This window comes from Lissotriton vulgaris, chromosome 12 (assembly GCF_964263255.1).
Source record: "Lissotriton vulgaris chromosome 12, aLisVul1.2, whole genome shotgun sequence".
Lineage (NCBI taxonomy): Eukaryota > Metazoa > Chordata > Amphibia > Caudata > Salamandridae > Lissotriton > Lissotriton vulgaris.
This window is the reverse complement of record NC_141700.1, coordinates 733,858,009-733,865,176: the sequence shown is the minus strand read 5'-3', so window position 1 is coordinate 733,865,176 and position 7,168 is coordinate 733,858,009. Positions and strand designations below refer to the sequence as shown.

The 7,168-nt window shown below is 48.7% G+C and overlaps 1 pseudogene; it reads right to left on the bottom strand.

Moving 5' to 3' along the window:
• Positions 1 to 5,422: 5,422 nt before the first annotated feature.
• LOC147678431 (ras-related protein Rab-39B pseudogene) lies at positions 5,423 to 5,770 on the bottom strand (annotated as a pseudogene).
• Between the last annotated feature and the right edge of the window lie 1,398 nt (positions 5,771 to 7,168).

The window sequence follows — 7,168 nt, the reverse complement described above, 5'->3', positions numbered from 1 at the left end:
ATTTTTGATTTTCTGTGACTGAGTCAGTCACTGGCAATCAAAGTGAGTGCTTCAACGAGATGGTCACAATGGTCCTTGTTTCCCAAAAGTTGGGAATTGAGAGGTGAAAATATCTGTTTTCACAGCCCTTCGTCAAAAACAAAAAAATCACATTTCGAAATTTTGTGAGGAGTTTTGTAAAAATCAATGCATTTTTACAAAACTGTATCGGGATTCTTTTGACAATTCGCAAAATCCTGGCGCATCTATATAAAAGATTTTTTAAGAGCAGACAGTGGTCTCATGGATCACTGCCTGTTCTTAAAAAATGAAAAGAAAACTTTTCATTTTTGTTTTTGAAACGCATCCTGTTTTCCTTTAAGGAAAACGGGCTGCATATAAAAAAAGTCACAGGCATGGTGGTCTGCTGACCCCAGCAGGCCACCATCCTTGTGATTTTAGTGATTCCCACTGGGTTGCAAACTGAGACCTACCTCATTAATATTCATGAGGTAGGTCAGTTGGCAACCCACTGGGATTTGCAAATGAAACTCAAGAGTTTCAATTATTTGAATTCGCGATTTCCTAATTGCCTCTAGTCTTATACCATCTTGTCAAGAAAAAGATCGGGTTGTCTGCAGTCCAAATCAATGCAAGGCTATTGAAGGAAAAACAAACAAGCATTTACAATGCAACGGTTTCGCCTTTGGAAAAGTTTGAGCTATTGGCATTGTGAATGACAAACTTTTTATTTATGTGTTGGTTTTGAAAACAGATAAATAAATGGCATTGTCATTTACAATGGCAATAGCTTAATCTCTCGCAAATGCGATTTGGATTGCAACTATTTCAGTTATCATTTTGCACTACGATGAAAACTGGCTTGTGCATTTACTCCTGCAGAAGAGTATCAAGAGGAGAGCCACACAGGGCAATGTAAACAAGTAGCACTGTGATGTCACAAGGTGCTATAAAGAAACTGAGCACAGCTGGGTGGTATAAACAATGAGGGTACTGTGACATCACACGGTGATATAAACAGGAAGAGCATTGTGAAGTCAGAAAGTTGTGTAACAGTGTGCTGTGATGGCAGAGTGAGAACATATCACTGCATCTCTAATGTAAAGACTGGATTTACCAATTGTTTGTCAGCTAAAAAAAATTACATGAACTATTTGGAAGTCTACTTTGAGATCAAACTAAATAGTTTACTCTACAACCACCCAACACTCTCATCCTATCCGCCTTCCCTCAATGTTGTTGCATCCTAACAGACCCTAATACATTGGGCGCTGTTTCACCAAACTTTGAGGGGTAGCACACGTGATGTCAGATAGCCTTTGTCCTCCGATGACATTACAGGACAGGCCCTTTTCCCCATCGTTACCCCCAAAGCAGCCTCTTATTGTCTGCAGAGAGACTCCAGAAGTAAGGAGGAGGAAAGGACGGTAAAGAAAGTAAAGATGGCGGTTAGAGCTCTGTTTACCACCTGCTACTATCCCGCCAGTGAAGGAGCATCCAGGACAGCACCAGGTGCTAGCAGCAAGGCTCGAGTAGCAGGTAACCCCGACTAGCCCTAGCTGAGGCCCACGCCCCGGAGGCACCTCAGTGTCATGCTGGCGCCTTACAAATGCATCATGGTTTAGGAACTCAAGCTTCTTTAGGCCTTTGTGACTGTTAGTGCCTGGAGGCAGCTTCTCGGCGCATACATGTGATACAGATGAACTATATCATAGCCTGTATCCAATCCTCCCAGGTGATCGTATTATCAAATTATGCTGTTAATGCCGCGTGCCACCAAAGTATACATCAGGGGACTTAAAAAAAAAATACAGAAGAAATCCAGCAAGCTTTCTGCTTGCATTTGGAGAAGGAAGGGATTTATTCATGATATTATGCTTTAAACCCAGCATCCCTGAGACCCCTCATCTGAATAAACATGTGCCTCCCAGCAGCCTGTGTGCTCTGCGCACTAGAGCCGGAAGAGTCCACGAATCTAAATTCAAAGCAAAACACGGTGGAGAAATTGCTTTTTCAAACAGACGCAGATATTGTTTGCTTGAGGAGAGGATGAAAATAATTCTTCCTTTAAAGATCCTATTCTAGGGAGATTTATTTTCATTAACTGCTCCGTGTCAGTTCAGAAATGCTGTTTGACGGAATGAAACCTTCCTTTAAGCCCCTAAACCCAGGCAGTTTTTTCTCGCACAATTACAGGTTAAAGTCAGCACAGAAAAGACAGGAATAAGAAAGAAAAATGTCCCTCTTTGAACGCTTCACCGCAAAGTGTCTGTTTGTTGAACTTTCTGAGAGATTGTACTGTGTCGCCCTTGCTTTTAAATAGCGCCTGCTACCCCGCCTTCACAATGCTCCCGGCCCGCTACCTGTTCCCCCGGTCCCCCATCTCGGGACCGGGCCGTCAATGGCTCGCGCTGTTTGTTTCTTTTTCCCGGCGGCAGCGAGCAGCCAACCGGTGCGCGGCGGCAGGCGGGACTTCCCTCCAAATGCGGAAGTCCCGCCCCGCGTCAGGCACCGTAGTGCCTGGCTTCCTGTTTTGCGGCGCTCGGGCCGCGGCGGTGATTCTCGGGCATTTAAGAGGGGTGGACACCCTTGAGACCAAAAGTAAACAGTGAAGCGAGGTGGGCACTCGCAAAGGGCGCCATAATCGGGGTGGCACCCGTCAATTAAGAATAAAGTGCAACGAAGCACTCGGGGGTACCAAATTACTGCAAACCCCGGAATCCAATCACCACACGGCAACATTGGTGACGCTGCGCCGCACGGGCCAATCCCGTCGCGGCGTTTGGTGAGGGGGCTCGGCTCTCCCGTCCAATCGGAGAGCAGCGGGCTCGTTTTCGGTCGCGTTGGTACCGGCAAGGTACGGGGCCCTTCGTCAGGGGTTTACTGATCCCGGGTTGCGGTGGTGAAGCTGCACACAGGTTATTTTAGTGCGCTCTGCTCGGGGAAGGCTCACAAACCTTCAGTCTGCACCAAACACGTGTCGATGGATTCGGGGGCGTTCCCGGCGTCGCGTGACGTCGGCAAAAGCCAAAGAATCTCGGGAACGCCCCCGTGTCTGGTCCGGCATTGATGGACAGGCCCCTCGTCCAATGGCTAGGCTCCATTTATGGAGCTAGCCAATGGGACGGGGGGCGTGTTCCATAGTGCCTTACTGTACTCAATAGATTTCTCTGGAGGAGGAGCCTAACGGCTCCGCCCCCCAGCGAAACCTAAAAAGCAGAGACAAAGCGTGAAAGCAGGAATTAACAAAAACCTGCATGACTGAAATTACGAGGCAGGAAGTGTGTGGTGAGGATAAAAAAGGCATGAGGTAGAATCAGGACTATAGAGCGTTAGAATTTGGTAACTGAATCTTCAATAAAGTCAGCCTCTGGCTTCTGAGCAAAACTTTGGGCCAGGCTCTTATTCTTTTACAAATTAAGCACTGCCTTGATGAGTCGGTCAGCTCAACCCTGTTTACAGTTTACCCGATACCAATCCTTTATGTGGCAAGTACTCAAATTAATTATTATTTCCAGCTGCATATATACCAAACAATATTAACCATCCACGCATGTATGCCAAATATTAACCCACCCAGACTACAGCCAATCCAATTTAAAAAGAAAGGCTCTGCTTTGTGAAGAAACCCGGGAGACCAGGAAGTAATGGTATCCAATTCCAACAGCTCTATGAGGCCAGCTTGCAGGGGTATATACAAGTTATATTAACATGCACTAAAGACTTCCACGGAGCCTGCGGGCAATTTCCCAGGGGCTCCTGTGAAAGTGAACTTTCTCTCTATCGCCCATCGGTCTATTCCTCCATCTCAGATTTTAAGGTATTATTCAATGTTTTTTGTCATCATGGGGCGTGAATTAGCAGAAAATCGGATATAACATATAAAGCTGTTCTTAGCAGGGGCCCCTAAAGTATGTTTGCCCGGGGTCCCCTAACCCCTTAAGATGACACCGGCACTGCACCATTTCCTGCATAACCCTTACACTCAGCACTACCACGGTTCACTACAGACATGCTCGCTCGTTCTCCTCCTCATGCAAGGCACCCTCTCTCTCCATGTCGTTCTCGTCGTCTGCTTGTTCCTGCGCCCACCCCGTCTCTCATTCCCCCATGGCCACCCCCTTCGCTCCCGAACCCCCTCGCTTCCTGCGCCTCCCCTCTTGCTGCATACCCCCTGCTTGTTGTTCTAACCTCTTTGTGCAGGACCCATCCTGTGTCAGGAAGCCGCGAGGAAGGCTCAGTGCCAAGAGCCTTCCTCACAGCTGAAGCGCCAAGGTGTACAGAGCGCTGAGAGTGCATTTAAGTTCATAGAGCGGCGCAGGGCACGCTGGGTAATATATGCCAAGGGGCTCCCACCTCCCTATTCGGAGGGTGTGGGGATTGTAAGTAAAACAAGTGGTGTAAAATGACCCGCATGATGTTGTCTCTTGTGAATGTGACAGTGGTGATTAATCTGTAGTGAATGGTGACAGTGCCGAGTGAGATGAATTCTGTAGATGGCGGGTACCGCGGAATGTGAATGCGTCTATATAAAGGCTGACTGGCTGCTACGCATGACGAATTCTAAAGTGAATAGTCACTGTGACGATGGGAGGGAACGTTATAATAAAAGAGTTTGGGGACCTTCAGCATGAATGGAGACTGGTGAGCTTGAAGACGTGCAAAGTGAATGGCGAATGCGTGCTCGGCGTGAGAACGAAGTTTATAGGGGATATTTACACCTATTATTGCAAGCGTACAGGAAAAAAAATACTGTATTTGATGTGCTTCGTGGAAACGACTAATACTGTGTATTAGAGGCAGTATCACTCGTCAGTTTAAGCCCCCGCACTATGCTAACCCGAAGGTGACTGTACACTTTGGCTAAAGGGTTTTTAAGAGAAGTGGTTTTTCACACTGCTCTGAAGACTAATGCTCAATCTAGAACATAATAATCATCCTTTTATTCTTATTCACATTAATTTTGTCGTTGTTATAATTATCAATACTAGTAGTAGTAAATACATTTCACGGGTGGGGTTAACCCATCTCTTTCTTCACCCTGCTCCCCTCCCCCCCCCCCCCCCAAAAAGCCTCTTTCAAAGCACAAAGGAAGCCTTGACAATTAGAATGACCCACTGGAAAAACAGGATGTGTACATTTCTTAGACAACATCATCAAAAGGAAAGGAAAGACTTGTGGTATTGTGTTGACAGGGCTACTTTTCAATTGTGTTGATAAGTAGGGCTTAATAACAGAGCAGTGCGCATTTCCTTCTCTGCCACAAAGCTGAAAAATAAACGACCCACTTCCTTGTTCTCCAAAAGAGACCTATAGCGAAAACTTGGAGATTTTGTGACATACTTTGTGGAATCTGAGGCCAAATGTTGAGGGCATATCATGAATGTGAGCGCTTGGGCAGAGCACAGTTCTGAGTCTGTTTTTAAGGCATTGCACTCTCCAAAACAAAGGTGGACCGATTACTCCGATCAAAGACCAGGAGAGCACCAACAGCATTACGATAGAAAGACCGTGTAATGCACCTGAAGCGCTCCTGCCCCGCAGTGTCCCACATCTGCAGCTTGACCCGCACGCCGGGCGCCAGCGTCAGCATCTTCACGTGGAACTCCACGCCCAGGGTGCACACCGCCTGCTCCAGGAAGGACTTCTCGGTGTAGCGCTGCACCAGCGACGTCTTCCCCGCCGTGGCGTCCCCCAGCAGGATGACTCGGAACTGGTAGTGCCAGTCGGCACGGACGGGGGCAGGGGAGGTGCGGTGGTGGCGGTCCATGCCTGCAGAGCCAAGCGGTGTTTGTAGCCTGGGGGGGCCTGGAGCGGCCCGGGAGAGGTCCAGACGGAGCCGCTGTGTCCCGCCCGCCTCCATGGAGCTGTGTCCAGGCTCAGCCTCCAGGAAAGAAGCGGGAGGGGGCGGGAAAGGGGGAGGAGAGAGCTGACGACGGCCGGCCGGGGCAGAAGGCGGGCATCAGAGAGAAGCGGGAGGGGGCGGGAAAGGGGGAGGAGAGAGCTGACGACGGCCGGCCGGAGCAAGCGCGGGAGAGAACGAGGGGGGCGGGAGGGGGGCGGGAGAGGACGAGGGAGGCGGGAGAGTACACGAACGGCGGGAGGGGGGCGGGAGAGGACGAGGGAGGCGGGAGAGGGGCAGCTAGGAACAAATAAGGAGACCCGAGCAGCAAGGGAGGTGCCGGCAATGCCGGAACAGACTCGGGGGCGTTCCCGGCGTCGCGTGACGTCGGCAAAAGCCAAAGAATCTCGGGAACGCCCCCGTGTCTGGTCCGGCATTGATGGACAGGCCCCTCGTCCAATGGCTAGGCTCCATTTATGGAGCTAGCCAATGGGACGGGGGGCGTGTTCCATAGTGCCTTACTGTACTCAATAGATTTCTCTGGAGGAGGAGCCTAACGGCTCCGCCCCCCAGCGAAACCTAAAAAGACCCTTTTCCTAAAAAGTTAGGAAACTCCGCCCCCAACCTCTTAACACTAATGCTATCTCAACTCTGCTGACACTGTCATCACTCTTCTTGTCCCATCCCACTCTTCCCCTTCATCATTAACGCTGTCCCCTCTCAAATCACCGCTGAAATGTGCAATCTCATCAGGTCGTACAGCTCCTTTACAACTACCAATCACATAGGCTTTAAGTGGAGCTGGTCCCAAAACAGATTTTCAAATGGATTTCTATTGGGCCATGTGTTCATGTCCTTTAATGTAAAGGAAAAAGAATTGAATCATTTATATTTCTCATCAATGACTGTAATAAACCCTAAGGGAATCCATGTCAACAAAGCAGCGTCTGTTTACATTTCACATACTTTACTTCATCGCGCATACCCTAAGAGTATTTGCTTTCTCGAGATGTGTTTCTGTGGTTTTATTTCTACACATCATTTGACTCTTGCATGGCACATATTGTGAACTGAGTCACCTCCGTGTGACTGGATGAGTTCAGGTTATAGGTGGGTGTTTATGACTTGGCATGATTGAGAGCCCTGAAGCATGTCTCTCACAGTGCCTGTCATTGGCTCATTAAGGTATTCATACTAAATGCACATCCAACCAATCCTGGATGTCTCTGCAGAGTGCGCAGAGTGATGATCATTGGCAATTGTCAATAAAAGCTACACTTGAGCGCGTGCAGCCAGAGGCTGGGTCTCAGCTAGATTTTCATGCCC